This window comes from Mus musculus, chromosome 15 (assembly GCF_000001635.26).
Source record: "Mus musculus strain C57BL/6J chromosome 15, GRCm38.p6 C57BL/6J".
Lineage (NCBI taxonomy): Eukaryota > Metazoa > Chordata > Mammalia > Rodentia > Muridae > Mus > Mus musculus.
The window spans coordinates 32774239-32797013 of record NC_000081.6 but is presented as its reverse complement, the minus strand read 5'-3'; the positions used below and the strand labels follow the sequence as shown (position 1 = coordinate 32797013).

Sequence of the window (22775 nt, the reverse complement as noted above, 5' to 3'; positions counted from 1 at the left end):
GTATGAAAGGCCCCAAGCTGACGAAGCCTTAACTTTTTATTATAGTTATAGCAGAGTAAGGGGCTTTCTAACTTGGCAGTTACATGATCAGCTTGGCGCATTTCTATTGGCTAGTAATGATATCAGCTTGGTATGAAAAATAGTGGCCAGCCTAAGCAGTCTATTTTAGGACATAGGTGCTTTTCCCCTCAGAGCTGATTGGCTGTTACTAAGGGTTAAGCAGCTACTTGTTAGGGGAATTGGGATTGCTAGGAGTGTCTTGGCTCCTAAAAACAAGTTTGGATTTTTCCAGGAGCCAAGTTAAATCTAAGGGCAAATTAAATATAAAATGGAGTCTAAAAGTAAAATGGGGTTTGTAATGTTAAGCAGAGACTTTCACAGTATGCTCCAGGACACCAGGTTTATAAGCTGTCACCTGTATTTAGATGCAACTCTCTCTGAGTTATTTCTGCTCCTGTAAGTAACACATTACCCATACTTCTACAAGTAACCCCAAGTACACATTGGTTCAACAAGTTGGACTTTAGTAGTATTTGTACTTTGGTTGGTCACAGACTTCCTATCTGGGGAGTGAGTAGATATGTGTTGCATCTCTACAGGAAAAAAATTCATCACAACACTAGCTCCCAATGTGAAAATGAGTATGTACATGTATATGTGTGTATATATGAATATATATGTGTGTACAAACACACACACACACACACACACACACACACACACACACACACACACAGGCTGTTGGGCTACATTGCCTAATAAAATTCTTTATGTTGATAGGAATGATCTGGGTCTGCAGAGTGTACTATGACAGCACCCAGTGCTTGGGGCCACTGATCACATAAATTGTGGGTAATGTGTGGAAAAGTTGATAGTTATATACTAAACAACAGTAATAGATAACTGCCACAGACTGGACTCAGTCAGCCCCTCAACCCACAGTGAACCAGGGTGCTCAGTGAGCAAGGAGTTGGCGAAAAGTGACAAACAGACACTGACACACAGAGAGTACACTATCTGAATGTAATTTCTCAAAGTGAGCATCAGACTTATATTACAGAAGAAAACAAAGAAGTTAGGTGACACATCAGCCAAGGTACATTGATATTATCTTGCAAAAAACAGAGAAATGCATACATAAATACTAGCAGGAACCAGGCAGTGGTTACAACTGAGATAAAAGGCAGCCCTTTCTAAAGTTAGCCATTAGGGAGCCAGGTGAGGATTTCACACTCTAGTCACAATTTATGCTATTCCTCTGAGCCTTTTGAAAGCTTGCACCAGGGGGTTCTGCTCTTGCTCATGAATAATGTAATACTGTAGTTCCTCCTTAAGCCACAACCCTCCTTCTTCTTAGGCCATTGTAAATTCCTGCATATGGGAGTGCCTCGGCTGTAATTCTAAGTTTTCTTTGTAGAACTTGCCCTGAGATTTTTTAGCTCTTATCTAGTAAAATACTCTAAGAAAGCATGAAAGACCCTCCACCCTATCTTAGGGACAAATCTGGTTATGGGGCACCAGAGACTCTCCAGCAGACAAGTTTCTGTGAAACTTTTTGCCTCAGGACTGTGGCCAAGCTTCACACACAGAATTCACTGGAGTGGGTGTGGCAGACAACAGCATGGTCTCCTTAGAACTTTAAGACTTATAAATTGCCCACTTCTTGCTTTTCATTTCCTGCATCTTTCACCATTCCTTGGTACCACAGTGCAAATTCCCTATAAATTTTCCAAATAAGGCAAGTTTCTGTCATGCTTCCAGGTTGTGTGTGTTGTTCCCCATATATGAAATTTCTTTTCTCACAATCATTTTACCCAGTGGTATCAAACCTTCTTTCCACTCATTCCTCTTCTGTGAACATTCTCCTTCTTTGCTAGTAGCAACTGGTGTTCCCTGCAAAATATGAAGAGAGCTCTTTGTGTAATGAAGCTCATTTTTCCTGTACATTAATTTGATAGAAAGAAATTCAATGTAGCTCAGGGTCAAATAACTAGAAAAAAAACATAGTAAATCCTATCTGACTCTGAAACCTATCCTCCCCACCCCACACACACACATACACACGCATGCATAGGCATACACACAACCTAGGGCTCATCTGCTTGCATAAGACTGTTGAATGCACAGTGCAGGTCATGTGGTGGTAGAATTATTTGTCTACAATGTATCTTCTACATGGGCTATAAGCTCTGACAAATCACAGATTGGGTATGATTGATTTCTGTAGGCCTGGGATCTGATTTATCATGAGCTCTTGACTGTCGCACCTGGGTTATTTTACTGATGTGCTCAGTGTTCAATAGGCTTCCTAGTTTAAATTAGAAAGAAAGACTGGAAGGAAGAATGGAGGTAAAAAGAGAAAGGCAGGCCCAATGTTGACCATACAACTATTAGGCTGGATCTCCTGCTTATTCTGTACAAGCTGGGAAACTTTATCTGATCTTCTTTTCCTATCCTATTTCCTACCTGCTTGAAGAAAACTCAAGCTAACATGTCATCACTCCTTGTCTCCAAATTTCTGGCAACCCACAGAAGAATGCCTACCCAGCCATTCAATTTTTGACCATGTATGGACAGAATCTCAGCTCTTAGCTCACATGTCACCACCCCAGTCCATAAAACATCCTTGTTTTAGCCTGGATGTTTGACTTCACTGACCTCTACCTGTGAGATCTACGAACCCACCTGAGAGCTGCTTCCTAGTAAACCTGTCTTTATCTACTTTTAGTCTAGTCTAATCTGGTCTGTCACCAAGGAAATGAAAAAGCCTAGCAATAACATGGGCAACATCAATAAGGAATTTGTTAGAAACCAAAGGATAGAAGGGTTTTTTTTTTCTGTTGTTCTTTTTTTAGATTATTTTATTGTAAAATTTTGTTTTACAAAAAAGAAGATTTCAGAGCCTCTGAAACTGTAGTTTAACCCAGTGTGAGTGCTGGAACTTTAACCCAGTGTGAGTGCTGGAACTTCTGTCATCTATGAGAACAGCTTACATTCATAAACACTGAGCCACCTCTCCAGTTTCAGGCAAGGAATCTTGCCAAGTAACTTTTTGGTTTCTCCTCTTGCTATAATTTGCAGAATAGTGTGTGTGTGTGTGAGTGTGTGTGAGTGTGTGTGTGTGTTTTACCAAGTCACTTTCAATCTCTTGTGTTACCTTGGTTCCAATTAAACACTTGATTTATCTAATTACTTTATCAAATATTTAACTATTCTCCCAGACTCTCACTCTCTTTCTCTCTCTCTCTCCACCTCTCCCTCCCCCACCCCCTCCCCATTCCACTTTCACTCCCCCTTCCTCCCCCCCTCACACACACACACACACTCACACACACACACACAAATCGGTGCTAGTTTTTAGTGGATAAAGAAAAATATAAATTAAATAAAAGACATTTCTTACCTCAACAAATAGCTAAAATTCTGTGCAGAATGGGCACTGAAATAATGCTTAAAAAGAAAACAGAGGGAGAGGAAAAATAGTGTGGGAAAAGGTAAATTATTAACAGAAACTTTTGTCATTCTCCAATGTGCCTGATTAGCATGGCCAGTATTCCCCTGAATTAATATCTTTAAAAGTAGACTATCAAAAGACACCGTCAATAGGACAAAAAGGCCACCAACAGATTGGGAAAAGATCTTTACCTATCCCAAATCGGATGGGGGACTAATATCCAATATATATAAAGAACTCAAGAAGGTGGACTCCAGAAAATCAAATAACCCCATTAAAAAATGGGGCTCAGAGCTGAACAAAGAATTCTCACCTGAGGAATACGGAATGGCTGAGAAGCACCTGAAAAAATGTTCAACATCCTTAATCATCAGGGAAATGCAAATCAAAACAACCCTGAGATTCCACTTCACTCCAGTCAGAATGGCTAAGATCAAAAATTCAGGTGACAGCAGATGCTGGCGAGGATGTGGAGAAAGAGGAACACTCCTCCATTGTTGGTGGGATTGCAGGCTTGTACAACCACTCAGGAAATCAGTCTGGCGGTTCCTCAGAAAATTGGACATAGTACTACCGGAGGATCCCGCAATGCCTCTCCTGGGCATATATCCAGAAGATGTCCCAACCGGTAAGAAGGACACATGCTCCACTATGTTCATAGCACCCTTATTTATAATGGCCAGAAGCTGGAAAGAACCCAGATTTCCCTAAACAGAGGAATGGATACAGAAAATGTGGTACATTTACACAATGGAGTACTACTCAGGCATTAAAAAAATGAATTTATGAAATTCCTAGGCAAATGGATGGACCTGGAGGGCATCATCCTGAGTGAGGTAACCCAATCACAAAGGAACTCGCACAATATATACTCACTGATAAGTGAATATTAGCCCAGAAACTTAGGATACCCAAGATATAAGATACAATTTGCTAAACCCATGAAATTCAAGAAGAACGAAGACCAAAGTGTGGACACTTTGCCCCTTCTTAGAAATGGGAACAAAACACCCATGGAAGGAGTTACAGAGACAAAATTTGGAGCTGTGACGAAAGGATGGACCATCTAGTGATTGCCATATGCAGGGATCCATCCCATAATCAGCTTCCAAATGCTGACACCATTGCATACACTAGCAAGATTTTGCTGAAAGGACCCAGATATAGCTGTCTCTTGTGAGACTATGCCGGGGCCTAGCAAACACAGAAGTGGATGCTCACAGTCAGCTATTGGATGTATCACAGGGCCCCCAATGGAGGAGCTAAAGAAATTACCCAAGGAGCTAAAGGGAACTACAACCCTATAGGTGGAACAACAATATGAACTAACCAGTACCCTGGAGCTCTTGTCTCTAGCTGCATATGTATCAAAAGATGGCCTAGTCGGCCATCACTGCAAAGAGAGGCCCATTGGACACGCAAACTTTATATGCCCCAGTACAGGGGAACCCCAGGGCCAAAAAGGGGGAGTGGGTGGGTAGGGGATTGGGGGGGTGGGTATGGGGGACGTTTGGGATAGCATTGAAAATGTAAACAAGGAAAATACCTTAAAAAAAATAGACTTTATTGGCACACTGGAAAGGCTTCCATGCAGCCAATATAATTGATCCAGCAATATAAATTGACATGACCTTCATAAAGAAAGCTTGAATCCTATTCAAATTCCTTAAAAGCATGCATGCTGTTTGTTCTAGACATTTATCTTAAGATAATCATCATGGTTAGGTATCTGGTCCTATTGGCACATTATTTATAAAGATTTTAAAACGCAAAAAGGCAAATTTCTAACCCATGGGAGTTTAAGTAAATTATTCTGAATCTGCATAATTGGAGGTTATTTAGCGGCTGGATATGAAGTTATAGGTTTTTAACACTCTTTTTTAATGAGGAAGGCTAGTTATAACATGGAATACTTCAGATATATCCTAAGTGGACAAAGGTTGAAGGTACTTGTATATGCATAGATAAAACTACTGAAGGTACTCTCTGGTGATATGATTAGACATTTTTTTTCTTTATACTTTCATGTCTGCGTTCTACCTTGTGACCAAAAAGTAGGGGACTTTTGTTGTTGTTGCTGTTGGCTTTCTTTTTTTAATGAAGATGTAAATATGTCAGCATATTCAGCAGTTCTATTTTAGTCTGCCATCTAGTTACCAAATATCTTCCTGAAGACGAAAGACAACTCAAAGCAAATCTATAGGTGGCCAGCTGCCTAGAAATGTCCCCAAGTTTGGTAAGTCATACTCTTTCCCATCATCAATCAATGTCTTCATTCCTTGATTTCCATTACCTGTTATTTTCCTGACTCTGCTTTCAAACCCATCCTAGGAGAAAGCCATCTTATCTCTGTCCTGCTCTCACTTGATCAATGTTCCCAGGAGTACAAACATGCCATCTGTTTGCCCCAAAGATAGTAGCCCAAATTTGTTCATCTCTGTGTATTTCTTCTGACTGATGGATATTTGACACATGATCCCTTGTACACCAAGTCTCTCAGTCTTTTTGCAGAAGCGTTGCTGTTTTATCAGTCAATGGTTTCCTGGGTGTCAAAATAGGTAAGAAGAAGGTATAATATGCCTGACCCAAGATGAATCACTCTAACTACCAGAAGCTCACACAAAGGAGAAAAGGGCATCTAGAGCCTACTTCAGCATCCAGACAAATTGAACTATGAAATATAAATTTAAAAAAAAAGTCTAGCTCTCTGCTTTGGGAAAATTCGATCAATCATCTAATTTCTTTTCTCCAATTTGGGTCAAGAACCTTTAGCTAGGATGTCAGTGGGTGTGTTTGAGACCAAGTCTCATTATTCAGCACTGACTGACCTCAAACCATGGCAGTCCTCCTACCTGAGTTACCGAAGAAGTGCTGGCATTACAAGTGCACCATCATGTTCTAATTGAGAACTCAATTTTAGCTTGATTCTTAAAGTTTGCACACAGATTTGTAGGTTTTCTTATGGCCTTTGCATACATAGGTGTTATACACTTTTTTCTTATACATCCATTTTGCCCTTCCCCATACTTCCTTCCTACTGATCCCCTTCTTTCTAAATAGTCACACTTTAGGCCTTCATGTCATGTGTTTCATAATTGTCTGTCTCTACCTTAAAATCTCTTCCAACCATCTCATGATCCTCTTTTTATTTTTATAACTTAAACACACACACACACACACACATCTAGATTCAATATGTGAGAGAAAATATGTGATGTTTGGCTTATTTCACTTTTACTTTTGTTTTTATGATATGTGGTCTCTCTGCCTAGTGCAGGCTGGACTAGACTCATAATCCTCCGGCATCAGCCTCCTGGGTGCTGCATATACCACCATTCCCTGACTTGAAGACAGAATGTTTTCATTACAAAATTAAAAGGGGATTCGGGTTTTTAACTGCCAAAGGAATATAGATGAATCTCTCTGTATGATTTTAAGTAATATTTCTATAATAGATCATGACTCCACAGTTATACTGCATTACAGAATATGTGGCTAAGTGATTCTGAGGTAGCACACCCTGAGTGAGAGAACTTGACAGAGAATCTAAAAGACACAAGGACTGGGCCATGAAAATGGCTCCTAAGCCAGAGTAAGACCGCAAAAAACAAGTTGGAGAGGGAGGACAGATGCTAAGGCAGGCAAATATGTGTCTGCTTGAAGAAGAGGCCATCATTATCTGGTGTGGCAGCTACACAAAGAAGGCCCCTTCCTACAAGTCTCAGTCATTTGGCAGCCAATCAGCCACCCAGCTCTATGTTCCATTGCTCTCTAAGTCAACCAGGGTAGGGCCTCCTGCACATAGAACTTCCAGCAAGCTGTGCCCCTCCTCCTTACCTAAGGGACTTCCATGACTTTAAAGCCCAGGATCTATGTTTCTGTATATATGTGTGTCCACAATGGTTTGTAGAGGTAGATTTTTATGAAAATGTATAATTACTATACCTACACACACATATACATAAACACACTCAAACTCACACACTCCTGATCCCAAGCTGTATGTTTTGTATTTTGAGTTTGAAGTAGCCTTCTCAGTGCATGTTTCAGGCCATTCTGAGTCCCTGCCATAGCCCTGTACCATAAAATACCTCTCTATTGCATGCTAACCACAGTACCCTGAAAAGCATACTTTGAAGAAAGAAACTATTGTGTCCCAATCATTTGAAATAGAACTTGGTATGATAGCAAATGTTTGGTAACACTTGATCATGATACACAGAAATGATTTACATCTGTCTTCCAAGCTTGCTAGTATTCTGTAAACAGAGAGCAAGTCTCTATCTCATCCCCAGATGAGTCTTGGAGTATAGGATATTTTGTATCAACAGAACACTGCTGAACTCTGTACCAAATATAAATACAGTGGAGCAAGGGCCATCCCTGGCCTCCCACTGATTGCAGTTTAGTGGGAAGACAATTACAGATTTATTATCCCACATGAACAATGCAATGAAGTACAGGAGCAGGGTGGTAGGGAAACAGACTGAAGGATCATTTTATGTGCAACCTAGTGGGCTCCCAAGTCAAGATGGCAGTTAAACAAAACAAATACAAGCTGGAAGAAATAGTCATTGCCACTCTTGGTGACATGAGCAGCTCCTAGACCTAAGAAAGGAGTTGCTGACCAAGAGGCCAGATACCCCCAGGAGACAGAGCCTTAAACTAAAGAACAGACTTCTGAGCTCAGGACAGAGACACTAAGGCTCATCTTTGATTCCATTTCTTTGGTCGTTGTGATGGTTTGTATCCCAGGGAGTGGGACTATTAAAAGATATGGCCTTGTTGAAGTGGGTGTGTCACTGTGGGCATTGGCTTAAGACCTGTATCCTACCTGCCTGGAAGCCGGTATTCTGATAGCAGCCTTCAGATAAAGATGTTGAACTCTCAGATCCTACTGGATCATGTGTGCCTGGGTGCTGCCATATTCCCACCTTCATGATGATTGTATGAAACTCTGAACCTCTAAGTCAGCCCCAGTTAAATGTTGTCCTGATAGGAATTGCCTAGGTCATGGTGTCTGCTCACAGCAGTAAAACCCTAACTAAGGGATGGCACAGATGTTGCATAATGCTTCCAAAATACAATAACTTCAGTTTACCACATATGGTATTGTTTCATCACACACACACACACACACACACACACACACACACACACACACACACCAAAATAAATAGAAAGAAAAAGCATAAAGAAAGAAAGCCTGCCTAGGTTTCAATATGCAAATAGCTGAACCTGCATTTTTGCATTTTCTGATTTCAGCAAAGACCCTGAGAGTGTTCCCATGACCCTTTTTTTTTAATGTAACACTCAGCTTCAATTATATTTTATTAGGCAGTGGGAGTCTGCTGCAGGGCTCCCATCTGCTGGTGCTCTTTCTCATGTTGAGTCTGTCTGCTGCCTAATAACAAGCAGTAGAGATTTCCTTCCTAATCGGATGAGCACTTGATAGCTTTTCTACCTCTTGAAAGCCAACACAAAGCCCTGGCTGAACACTCTGTGGCTAATTAGATGGTGTTACCCTATACTTTGTGCAACCTTCTCCTTATCCCAGTCCACCACATACCCTGTGTTCTTTCACAGGATATTTGTTATGTGTTTCTCGAACTGCTGGCCTAGGGAAGAGAAATCCATAGTACATGAATTCCTATGGTGAGGAGTGGGCTTACTTTATTCTCCAATAGCTGTAGAGGAAAGAAAAAAAAAACACACAATCCTTGAACATCAATCAACAGGCTTGCAATTTTGTACAGGATATAAAAACATGTGTGTCTAAAGCAATTATTATTTAGTACTAATTATTTTTTTCTTATTTATAAGCTATCTCTCCCCTATTAAGCACAAAGGAAAATTGATAGGTGGAGATAAGAAAATCAAACAGAAGAGTTTGATAATTGGGATGCAGGATGGACGGAGTTCAGGGAAAATTGAGATCAGTGTTATAGTAGTATGTAGTCCTTCTTTATCCAGGCCTGTTATTTGGGATTTGCAGTGGAGTAAATGTGGTGGTGATGGGAGAATATGGATTCTGGAATACTTAGAAAATACAAAGAAGAACAAAATTAACTAGTAGCTCATCACCCTGAGTCAATGACTGACACATTTTGATAAACATTTTTCCAGGCTGCTTTTTCTGTATGTATATTTTCCACAAAGTTCAGATCATATAATTAATTGAGTTTTGCACCTTGCTATTTCCATCTGTCCTTGTCTAAATATATTGAATTATCCCTGATCTTTCTTTGTAAATTTGAATTTTTAGTGGCTGAACAGTTTTACTGTGTGACTTTACAACAATGTATTTCTATTTCTTTCTTTCTTTCTTTCTTTCTTTCTTTCTTTCTTCCTTCCTTCCTTCTTTCCTTCCTTCCGTCCTTTTTTTTTGTTGATTTTTTATTAGATATTTTCTACATTTACATTTTAAATGCTAAGCCCTTTCCTAATTTCCTCTCCGAAAGTCCCCTATGCACTCTTCCCACCCTGCTCCCCAACCCACCTAAGCCCTCTTCCTGGTCCTGGCATTCCCTGGTACTGGCTTTACAAGGACACCATCCTACAACCTGGCCAAGGCCTCTTAGAGGTGGTGGATTCAGAGAACCCCAAGCATACTACCTACCATCAGTGAGCCCAGAAAAACTGAGTTGAGAGAAAGTGCCCATTAATTCATGTCTGCCAAGCCCTCCAGCACCCTGACTAAAAGTCTCAGAATTAATAATGCTTTACCAGGTCCTGGCTCCTACTGAGTTCTGTGCTTTGTAGAGCAGAATTATAGACACCACCCCTTCCCTCACATGGTGTCAGTCTCTATGGAAGAGACACAGGAGGGTTAGAGATCTTAAAGAACACTTATCTGTATTTCATAGTGAAGAACACAAACAAAAGGAAAGGAATGGGTGTTGGGAGCCGCCCTCACATTTGCCATTATAAGATGGCGCTGACAGCTGTGTTCTAAGTGGTAAACATAATCTGCACACGTGCAGGGGCAGTTTTCCCGCCATGTGTTCTGCCTTTCTCGTGATGACAACTGGGCCGATGGGCTGCAGCCAATCAGGGAGTAATACGTCCTAGGCGGAGGATAATTCTCCTTAAAAGGGACGGGGTTTTGCCATTCTTTTTCTCTCTCTTGTTTTCTCATTCTTGCTCTCTTGCTTTCTTGTTCTTGTTCTTTCTCTCTCTCTTGCTCTTGCTCTCTTGCACTCTTGCGCTCTTGCGCTCTGGCTCCTGAAGATGTAAGCAATAAAGCTTTGCCGCAGAAGATTCCGGTTTGTTGTGTTCTTCCTGGCCGGTCGTGAGAACGCGGGTAAGAGTTGGTGCTGAGACCCGGGACGAGAAGACCTGGGACGAGAAGACCTAGGACGAGAAGACCTGGGACGAGAAAACCTGGGACGGTTACCATCACCGGCGCAAGGAAGATCCCTCATTCTGGAACCAGAACTGCGGGTCATGGTAATGAAGTGTTCCCGTAAAACAGACTGTTGAGAAGGATCCAGCCTGGATTCAGAACTCCTCAGCTGGGGAATGGTGGTAATGAAGTGTTCCCGTAAAACAGACTGTTGAGAAGGATTCAACTGTGTGAATTCAGAACTCTTCAGCTGGGGAACGGTGGTAATGAAGTGTTCCCGTAACACAGACTGTTGAGAAGGATTCAACTGCGTGAATTCAGAACTCTTCAGCTGGGGAACAGGGTACCCGTAAGTATAGCTTTACAAGGTAAGTCTGGTCTTGAACTTTCTAACGAAATTCAAGACAGTCTATCAGAAGTAAAGTGGGAAATAGCTTTACAAGGTATGTTTGGCCTTGAACTTTTTCTAGTGTTAGGAGCCCTTTTGTTCCTTTTCACATGTTATCAAGCGGTTAAGGCAGGGCTGAAAATTCTGGATGAAATTCAGGGCAATCTATCAGAAGTAAAGCGGGGAGAGAGAGTAGGAGCAAAGAGGAAATATTGTACACAAAATAAGTATATAGGCCTTTCCACGGGTCTTGAACCTGAGGAAAAGTTTAGGTCAGGTAAGAATACCTGGGGAGAGATTAGAAGGAAGGAAAAGAAAAAAGATCAATTAGCGGAGGTCTCTAGGAGAAGGAGCCTATACTCATCACTAGATGAGCTCAAGGAGCCAGTTCTTAGTAGTTCTGAATCAGATGAAAAGGCTATTAGGGCCTGGAAGGCGCTCTCCCGAGCAGGTGAGGCCACTGGACAACTAACAAAGATCGTCCAGGGACCTCAGGAGTCATTCTCAGATTTTGTGGCCAGAATGACAGAGGCAGCAGAGCGTATTTTTGGAGATTCAGAGCAAGCCGCACCTCTGGTAGAATAGCTTATTTATGAGCAAGCCACGCAGGAATGCAGAGCGGCCATAGCCCCAAGAAAGAACAAAGGTTTACAAGACTGGTTCAGGGTTTGTCGGGAGCTTGGGGGACCTCTCATTATGGGTTACTTCCATTCAGTATGAGAAATTTACTAGGGCAGCTAATTTGTTAAAAAGTCTTTCTCAGTATATGTTACAGAATTGGACGGCTGAATTTGAACAGACCCTTCGGGAATTGAGACTGGCCATTATTCAGGTCAACTCCACGCGCTTGGACCTGTCCCTGATCAAAGGATTACCCAATTGGATCTCCTCAGCATTTTCCTTCTTTAAAGAATGGGTATGGGTGGGATTATTTGGAGATACACTTTGCTGTGGATTAGTGTTTCTTCTCTGGTTGGTCTGTAAGCTTAAGGCCCAAACTAGGAGAGACAAGGTGGTTATTGCCCAGGCACTTGCAGCTCTAGAACATGGTGCTTCCCCTGATATATCTATGCTTAAGCAATAGGTCGCTGGCCATTCAGCTCTTGCACCCCACGAGGCTAGTCTCATTGCACGGGATAGAGTGAGTGTGCTTCAGCAGCCCGAGAGAGTTGCACGGCTAAGCACTGCAGTAGAAAGGCTCTGCGGCATATATGAGCCTATTCTAGGGAGACATGTCATCTTTCATGAAGGTTCAGTGTCCTAGTTCCCTTCCCCCAGGAAAAACGACACGGGAGCAGGTCAGGGTTGCTCTGGGTAAAAGCCTGTGAGCCTAAGAGCTAATCCTGTACATGGCTCCTTTACCTGCACACTGGGGATTTGACCTCTATCTCCACTCTCATTAATATGGGTGGCCTATTGCTCTTATTAAAAGAAAAGGGGGAGATGTTGGGAGCCGCCCTCACATTTGCCATTATAAGATGGCGCTGACAGCTGTGTTCTAAGTGGTAAACATAATCTGCACACGTGCAGGGGCAGTTTTCCCGCCATGTGTTCTGCCTTTCTCGTGATGACAACTGGGCCGATGGGCTGCAGCCAATCAGGGAGTAATACGTCCTAGGCGGAGGATAATTCTCCTTAAAAGGGACGGGGTTTTGCCATTCTTTTTCTCTCTCTTGTTTTCTCATTCTTGCTCTCTTGCTTTCTTGTTCTTGTTCTTTTTCTCTCTCTTGCTTTCTTGTTCTTGTTCTTTTTCTTGCTTTCTTGCTCTCTGGCTCCTGAAGATGTAAGCAATAAAGCTTTGCCGCAGAAGATTACGGTTTGCTGTGTTCTTCCTGGCCGGTCGAGAGAACGCGGGAACACTATGTCGTATGTTCTGCTATTCCTAGATGCACCAACTGCACCCTCCACACAGTCAAAATACATGGCATAAAATTATTTTGGGAGCCCAATTCACTTACAGAAATGCATCTTTAAGTGGCTTGGAGCTTTATACATTGTGTGATTTTGGCCATAATAGATGAGTGGCAAGCACTGTCACAGAAACCCAGGACTATTGGCTTCCCAAGGGAAACTAGCTTTGCTCTAACCCAGTCACAGCTGAGAGGTCTGGATGGGATTCAGGACAGTCCATAATTAAGGAGTAACCTGTGATTCCCAGGGGAAGCTGACTCATTATAACCATCAGAGATGCTTTGTAAAAGATACAAATTATCCAGCCACACACACTGAGGCTCTGCTTGCAAAAATTGGAGATAAACTTGTAAGATTTGTATTTATATGTACTTCCTATGACCTTGTCAGTCTGTCTGGTTACTTACAGGAGCATAAAAGAGGTTTGGCTGGAACAATCATGAAAAGCTATTGAACAGAATAGTAAAGGAGGAATGAACAGAATATTAAAGGAGGTCTAATGAACAGCATACTAAAGGGGGAATGCTTAAATTCAGCTATGTCTGAGGAAGGATCAGAACAGTAACCAAGAAGGAGTAACCAGGAAGCAGTGTTAGCATGGAACAGCTTACAAATCTGGTCAATGAATGCAGATTCCAAACGACGACCAGTACACAAGGTAGTTTCTGGACCACAGCCAACATCTCAAAGTGATAAACAAAGGGCAAACCATAGAGCAGACGAGCACCAGGCCAAGGATGGTAACTATACAGCTACTAAGAAGATGGAGAGGATTTGCAGGCTTGCTCACTGATTAATTCCAGCACATAGCAGGAAACCCACCTGCTGAGTAAAAGGAGGGGTCAATACCCTGGTGAGTTTAAAGGCAGGGTATAGATGGGAACCATGATAAATGAATGAATCAAGGATTTCTTCAAAATTCCAGTCAATTTTATTCCAGGCTAGAAATAAAACTCTATGGCAACCTAAAAAGTTAAAAAATGATGGCCTTGTTTTCAGTCAAAGCTCTTCTTCATGATGTAGGCTTTCTTCTGAGACTTTTCATTGGCTCCTACTCCATGAAAGAAGGAGATGACTTTGAGATACTGGGATGTATTTTTGGCCTGGGTATGAAAGATGGCAAGCCTTCTTTCTGCCTTGGGAAGGAGAGAAAGATGGGCGAGATCTTGTAATTTGGTTTTCTGGCAAAGGAAGGACAGCTTCTGCTCACTGGGCCTGTTGGATTACAACCAACAGGCACACCAATAGCACAATAGCTTGACTAGACTCCTTGTAATCCTTGATGACAGAGTTGACTGGGCTCTGTTTAGCCAGGTCAGCCCCAGAATAGACAGTCCCTAGAAGATTCCAAACTACCTATGATCAGGTCTGGAGGTGTTCTGAAGGCTTGAAAATTAGTTTTTCTTTTGGAAAAAAACTAACTAACCTTTTAAAATTCTTTCCCAACTTATGATTATCCTAGTTGCCCTTCAGTTGACCACATAACACAGTCCACTGTTAGGATGACAACAGAACAAAATATACTACTTTGATTGAAATGTCATACAATGCATACATGAATCAAAATATTATAAATATGCAAAAGTACTACTTATTAATTAACATTTTTAATGAAATGAAAAAGGCATTCCAGTTCCCATAAGAAAGAGTTGAAAGGCATACTCAAATTCCTTCTTTAACACCCATTTTCTGAGTGTTCCTTCTTAAATGACACCTCTCTACTGCTAATATTGAACTGAAACATAAAGAGCCTTTGTTTCTGTCAGAGCATAAGTAATTTGTCCCATTAGAACTGACAAAAATGCATTTAAAGAAAGACTGCTAAGGGCTACAGTATGTCAGCTTTAATTTCCTTTCTAGTGCAAACTTTCCAGAGCCTGGCTTTCACAGTGCCTTTTGAGGTAATGCATGGCTCCAAGTGACTTAACAGTTTCTTTTAATTTACAGACATCTAAGCATGTTTATAAAATTCCACCAGTTTAAAAGGCTTCCTTTCCTTAAACATATTTCCAGTTCAAATTATATGTTTACAGCAGTCTGTACTGTGTTATTTCTAACATAAACAGTCATGTAAAATATTGACAGGAGCCTAGTAACACATCACTGCTGTCCCTTTCCCTTCACCATCCTTCCAGCAGTGAAAGTCTTCAGCTGCCAGTGGAAAGCATGAATGGGTCCCTAGGAACAGGCTTTCCTGCTGTCTCCGTGTCCTCAAGAAGACCCCTAGTTCTTTTGCCCAATCAGTTTTGAATCTTAGTGTCTGAGAAGTTTTTCTCACTCTGAGCTAAGTATAAAACTAAAAAATTTACTAGCTGCTGATATTTCTCCACTCTTGCCAAAAGGAGTCAGAGCTCAGACAATCACTACTTTTAAATCCAGGACGCTACAGCGGTTTCCAAATTAAAATACAAAGTGCTGGAAATAATGTTCTGTAATAGCTAACTTAAAAAATCATGCCTTTCAAGTCTGGGTATATTTATACCACTCTAGGTGAAGCAAATAGAGACAGGAAAGCAATGTAAATGGACAATTAGCTGGTTTGGGTTTGGAAACAGCTTTTACTGAGAAAGACTGACTCACTGCCCAACAAAGGCTGTATGTAGGATTCTCAAGTTGACATTTCAAAAATGTTTAATCACCCTTTGAATGATAGTGCAAGGGCTCAAAACAGAATCTTTCCAATAAAGCTGCTCTTTTGAAAAACATTCAATTCTGTTTTGAACTGAGAAAATGGTAGAGCCCCAAACATAAGAGATTTCAGAGAAAATAAGGCAGGGAGAGGAGAGGAGCACATTTAAGGGTAAACAAACAACAGCAAACCCCACCAGGTCTTAAGAAGCTATCAAAGCCATACAGAAGCTCCCAAGGGCTTTTCTCCTAGCAAATCTCCGAACCAGGTTCTGCAAAGAAAAGGTCCCCAACTCTGCTCAGTTTACAAGATTCTCTCTGGACAATAATTCAGTTGAGCTTTCCCTTTGCCCAGTTTTGCACAGCTATGTAATGCAATGGTTCCTGTTGTTTTGTGTTGTTTTGTTTCCTTTGAAATACACACAGACTAGCTCCAATTTAGTTTACAGCACACCAAAGTTCAGAACTAGCCAAGAGAGATTACTGATTTCATTGGATTAAACATTTTTTGCTGTGAGAAATTCTGGTAAGTCTCAGAGTTGTGTTTTTACATCATAATCGCTCAAATACCCAACTATCCTATGCAGTTTCCAATTCTAAATTCCCCAGCCTCGAACTCTGTACAATGACCTTCTAGCCCACACAGCAGTGCCCCCACTCTATAGCTGATCACAAATGTCCTTATTCTCCTGAATGCCAAAAGGTTTACCAATCGTCCAAGGGTCAAAAAGGGGAGATTATCCAACCCAGCTAAGGGCTTTTTTATTAATTCAAATTGGGCAACTTACTGGATGCCAAACGAATGGCATAGGAAACAAGAGTAAAGAAAAGAGGAGGACTCCCTAATTGAGCCTGCAGCCCTGGGACTGCATGTCAATAGAAGCTGCTTGGACTTCCACCTGCCAAAATAGAGCTGTAGTGGCCTAAATAGGGGCTGGCACACTAGTCATGAGCCTAAGCTAGTAGTGGAAGAAGACAGTTTCATGGGAATATGGGATCCAAAGGAGTATGAGGTTGGCAGGACAAAAATCTACATTCCCCCAGCAGCTGGAGGATCTGAGGGCCAAAGCAATGTCACAAGCACCCTCATCTTTAAATCTTGAGAAATTACATCTCTCTTCTACAGCCAGGGGCTTCGCTCTACTCGGAGGGTTCCTGGAAGATCCCAGAAACCAGAGAGCCCAGGCCTGTTCCCAAAAGCTCGATGAGGCCAGGAGCCTCAGAATAGACCAAGGACTGCATCTCTACTTAATGTAGGCGCCTTGCCACAGCCACAGGGAGCATTAAACAAATGCACTTTTAGAAACTTTCACTCCTGATACTCTCGGTTTCCTTAATATGGACCCTATCTCCCTAAACTTGCCTTCAGTCAAGCTCAAAGCCTGGAGTAGGGGGATGTGTGCAGAGGAACAGATCCTCCCCAAAGTTTCCAACTCATCCCTGGGGTTTGTCCAGTACACAGAGCTTACTGGATCCTTTCCTGGCCCGCAGTGGTGCTCTAGTAACCTGCAACTTTTAGCCCTCTGTCCTTCCTAGACTACACCATAAAATCCCCCAAGGCAGAAAGCTGGAAATGACTTTAAGGACCTGTGGGGTCCCTAACCTCCAAGTCTTGTGCTCCCACCCCCTGAAGACATGGCTTGGGTAACTCCCTGTAGCAGCTCAATTGTGCAAGAGGGAAAAGGAAGAGCCCAGGGGCAAGTGGTTGAAAAGCAAGCTCATTTGTTTCAGTAGATCCTAGGCAGCCCCACGTTCAGGGTTGGCAGATCCCCCAGGTAGCATCCCCCAATTACCCTCTGGCTCTTCTATTTGCCCGGACACTCTTAACAGTGCACTTCCCCGGCTGGGCCCACTCACCGTCTCTGAGGACACACAGGCCATCAAGCCCAAGGTGAGCAGGATCCACGCGCGCTGCATATTCCCCAGGGATGTGGCTCCTACCCGGATAAAAGGAAGCCCAGCGCAACCGAAGAAGGTCTAGAAAAGAAAGAAGCTGAGCCGCCTCCAGGAGAGAGGTTTGGGCTCTGATTCCGACTCTAGCTGTCTTCTCTGGCGCCTGCTCTAGCATTCTAGCTGCGCCCCGGAAACGCGGCGCCTTCTCACTTGTTGGCTTCTGCACTCCCAACCTAGAGTTGCTGCTTCGCGTGGCTGTTTTCTTGGTCTTGTCCTACTCTGCGTTGTGCTTTCACTCGGCGGACTCCGGTGTCTGGGTCGCAATGCTGTCTGATTTGAAGCAAGCAGTCGATCGGTTGAAACCGAGCTGCCGCTCAAGTTTAGGATGCCTAAAGGCGAACGGCGGCAGGGATGCGCGATCTGCGGGGCTGGATCTCCAGGAGTATGTGGAGTACAGCACTCTACAGCTAGGCTGGTGGCTTGGCTGCAGCGCCCCTCCTATGCGCCGCCGCCTCCTGGGTCCTCCCCTCGATCTCACCCCACCCATCTCCGCGTCCTCTCCCTGGTCCTAGTCCTGGTCTTGGTCCTGCTCAGCCTCCGCCTCTACCGCCCCCACCTTCCCTCCCTTCCTAGCCTGGCCCTCAAGGTTCCTCCCAGCTACTGGGGGAAAGGAGGTTGCCAGGACTCCATGATAAAACCAGGGAGAAATTCTTACGGGATTACACTGGGATTGGCAGCTCCCAGAGCCAGTGGGAGCCAGCAGCTCCACTCTGTGGCTGTCCTGAGAACCTGCCTCTGCAAACCTTAGTGCTCTTTCATTTTCTCTCTCCTTCTTTCCCCTTCTCAACACCCTCTCCTCTCCCCACCACCCTTCTGTCTCCCTTTCACTTTCCTTCTCCTTTTCTTCGCTGAATTTTCTAAAGAAAATTCGATGAAGGTTTGATGGGCATATTGAGCCTTTTCTGACTTGTGAAAATTGGGTCGATAGAAAGATGAGAGTCGAGAAAAATGAGAAAGTTTATACATCCCCTTCAAGTATTCACAGTGCCCATAGGTCTCCAGATAATGAAGATTGCAATTCAAAAAAGACAAAAATAACTGTAACAAGTTCGTGTTAAGATTCTCCTTGGAACTTTCCCCCATGACCCACCTCCATCCCCATCCCAACCATAACCCACAACCCCCAAAAAGCAGAAAAAAAGAGATTCCTAAAATCCAAAAATGCAACAACTCCAAAGCACAACTCATTAAAGGCTTACAAACCATTTCTGCTGCTCACAGTTTGTGCCCTGCCTCCTGACTCACACACATACACACACACACACACACACAGAGAGAGGGAGAGAGAGAGAGAGAGAGAGAGAGAGAGAGAGAGAGAGAGAGAGAGAGAGAGAGAGAGAGAGAGACTGCCCCCAGGCATCAGCTAAGGTCGATTTCCATATTTTTCCTTTTGGAAAATGTAAAATTGTTTACATTTGGAAGCAACAAATAGAGATGAAAAATTAGAGAGTCTAGATAATAGCAGATGAAGTTCAGAGAATGGTTAAGTAGTTTCTGGCTTTAAGAAAATGAGTATGTATTTCCTGCATAAAGCAAAAGCATGCGTCATGTAGTTCGGTGCTGTATGGTGCTACAGAACCAGGCAGGCACATACTCTTCTAATGCTCACCGATGTTCTCTTGGACTTAGGAACTGAATGAATTATGGACCCATTTTCTTCTGTAATGCCCATTTATAAAGGACAGGAACTTTTCAGTATTAGTCACTATTTTGTTATCATGTGGGATGAATTAGAAATACATAATAACTATGTTGTAGGTAAATACTACTCCAGACCTCAAGCCACACCATAAAACCTCCGACCTTTACACACACACACACACACAGAGAGAGAGAGAGAGAGAGAGACAGACAGACAGACAGACATGAGGCCATAGTCATCTTAAAACTAAACTGTAGTCACATCCTAAGTGACTATTAAAATGTTTTAGTGATAAGTTACTGTTATAAATCTCAAAAGAAAAAAATTAGCAGGAGAACCATACCTCTTTAAGACATCAACTGTGGCCCAATAACTAACTCCCAACTTTCTGGTTCTTATAAGCAGCCTAAGGCACTGCCAGTCAAGAGAGGACAGGGAGGGGTACAACTAATGGCCACTAGTGGCCATCAGAAAGGTCTCTAAATCTGGGAATTATGAAGGTATATTTCTACATCTGCTAAGTGAAATTTCTATGAAAATTGGTGGAGACTAAAATCCAGTGGAATTTTGTTAAGTATATCTGATACAGAAAAGATAGACCAGCTATCATTCTCCATATGTTCTGAGGTCCTCCAGCAGATAAGCTGGACTTCTAGGGGTATAGCAAGAAAATATTCTTAACTGATATCTTCTAAGAAGCTTTAGTGGTGTTGTCTCAGAAGAAAATATACAGGATGAGGGCCAGTGATATGGTTCAGCAGATTTAGGCAATTGTTGTCAGTCCTGACCACCTAAGTTCTATCCTTGGGCCCCACATGATGGAAAAAAGAAAATCAGCTTCCAAAAGTTATTTTCTGACTACCACATGTGTACCGCAGCATCACACATGTACATGTAAATAAATGTCCTTAAAATTGAGAATTGGAAAGCACATAAAACAAATAAAATACAGAGAACCAAAAAATGTAAAGAGAACTGGACTTATTTTCATATTTTTATTTTACATATGTATGTTTTGTTGTATGTATGTGTGAAATGTACCTGCAAGTGCCCAAAGAAGCCAAAAGAGGCCATCAGAACCGAACCACTGGTACTGGAATTACTCAAGATTGTGAGTCACTAAATGGATTCTGGGGACTGAACTGGGGTCTTCTGCAGGAGCAGCACATGCTCTTAACTGCTAAGCCATCTCCTCAGCCCCAAGAACCAAATAAAATTTAAAAAATAGATATAACTACCATTAAAGACACAGTGTTTCAAGAAGGATGGCACACTAGACACTGTCATTAGTGTATCTAATGACAACTTTGGATAAACAGGTGCTTCATCCTAAGGTTGTTGACAAGTGCATGAAGTTGTAAAAGCAACACGATGTCACTCACAGGTCCTGGTTGTCCCCCAATTTGCTGTTCTATGAAATGTTTCCATGGATATAGTCTAGAAATCAATTTGGAGGACTCAGCATGTAAGTGATAGAATTTGAAAGCAAAGGAAACCTTATTAATCACTTATTGCTAATGATGGCAGGTGAGTTAAGGCTGTGGGGAAAATCTGCAGGCACGCCAAACAAAATCTATTTTTAGCGTCAAATGTTCACTGTTTCTCTGCCTCCATCAGCCCTTCACCAAGGAAATTGGCTGGTTTCAGTTGTACAAAATCAGCATGGTGCTGATGTTGAGCAATATTCATGTTTCCTTTACTAATGAAACAGACAGGAAAGGACAAGAAACTGTAAAACACATAAATTATCCTTGAATAAGATAGGAAATGAAGAGCTGGAGAGATGACTCAGCAGTTAAGAGCCCTGACTGCTCTTCCAGAATTCCTGAGTTCAATTCCCAGCCACCACATGGTGGCTCACAACCATCTGTAATGGGAATCCGATGCCCTCTTTTGGTGTATCTGAGGACAGCTACAGTGTACTCACATATATGAAATAAATAAATCTTTAAAAAAGGGGGGGGGGATAGGAAATGAGAGGACTATGAGCCAGTGATCCCAGGAGAAATGCAAGGTTAGGTTCTTCCCACTCTGATCCCAACATTTGATCAATAAGGAACTTTGCTTCCTGTGTGTCTCTGATTAAAGATGCTTAGATATTGATGATTTGTTTGCCTTGACCAGCAGCCCTGCTACCTTGCTGAAAGTAAGCTAAGGTGCAGCTGTGAGACTCACAGTCTCAGAGGGAGTTACGTTCCTGACACTCAAGGAGCATAGAATCTGGCACAGAGGTGGGGTATGGACAAACATGCCAGAACCAACATAGATAATTCTCCATAGCTGGCCGGTCATCATGTCAGGCAAATGGGAAGGAGTCAGGAGCCATATTGATTCTTCATGGAAGGGAAGACAGGGAATGTGTCTGAGAGAACCAGAGATGCCCTTCTGACAGCAAGCCCTTGTAAAGAAGAAGAGAGGATTCTGGGTTCTAGGGTGACAGAAATTGTGTACGGAAAGGAGGCTTGATAGGATAAAAAGCTCTCTTTTTTTTTCCTTCCTGATTTTGTTTGAAGTTTGTATTCCATGTACTGGTCACAATTTTAGAAAGGTCTTATGTGATTATAAACTGATTAACTTTTCTTGTCATTGTCACAGGGGAAAATTAAAAATAAACAGGGTTTAGCTGGACAAAGACAAAGGGCTTTGTGGAATAATTTAAATTCTTGGATAAAATTTTTAGCATCCTGGTCTGAAGTTAACATGGGGATTCTGATAGATTTTTTGGAAAGGATTAAGTAACTTGCCTTAGCTTTTAGAGTCGTGCAGCTAGAATTATTTCCACTTTGTTATTTTTTTTTAACAGCTAGATTTTATTTTATTTTTTTTAGTAGTTTTAGTTTCTATAAAAACTGAGCAGTTCAGAGCCTCCATGTATTCTTTGCCTTCAGACATTCATAACTTCCCTCTTTTAGTACTTATTCTATTGCTACAAAGAGAGGCCATGACCAAAGGACTTAATTGAAGGCTTGCTTACAATTTAGAGATTTAGTCCACCAACATCATTGTAAGGTGTATGGCTATAAACAGGTAGACATAGTCCTGGCAGAATAGCTGAAACTACATCCCAATCTGCAGGCAACAGAAAGGGAGGCCTATTGAGCCTGGTGGGGGCTTTTGAAACATCAAAGCTTACCTCCAGTGACATATTTCCCCAAACAAGGCCACACCTCCTAACCTGTATAGTCTTTTGAACAGGTCACACACAGTGACTAAACATTCAAATATATGAACTTACTGGGAGGGGGTGGATGTTGGGGAGGGGACATTCTTATTTAAACCACCAGACTCTCCCACCAGCAACATCTGTCAAGGAGAGGTTCATTCACACAGTCAGTAAACCTATATGGTTCAATCAGAGTCACCCAGGGTCCCTAGATTACATTAGAGTTGCCTGATGCTGTTGCACTGTACAGTCTTTAGTCTTGGACACATGTGTCTAGAGGACACGTGTCTG

The 22775-nt window shown here is 42.2% G+C and overlaps 1 pseudogene across 1 annotated transcript; it reads right to left on the bottom strand.

Moving 5' to 3' along the window:
* Nucleotides 1–1009: 1009 nt before the first annotated feature.
* On the bottom strand, nucleotides 1010–18067 carry Gm32618 (predicted gene, 32618; annotated as a pseudogene). The gene is made up of 2 exons (NR_166840.1): nucleotides 17584–18067; nucleotides 1010–1893 (listed from the first exon to the last, which is right to left on the bottom strand). The product of NR_166840.1 is annotated as a predicted gene, 32618 (transcript).
* Nucleotides 18068–22775: the final 4708 nt, after the last annotated feature.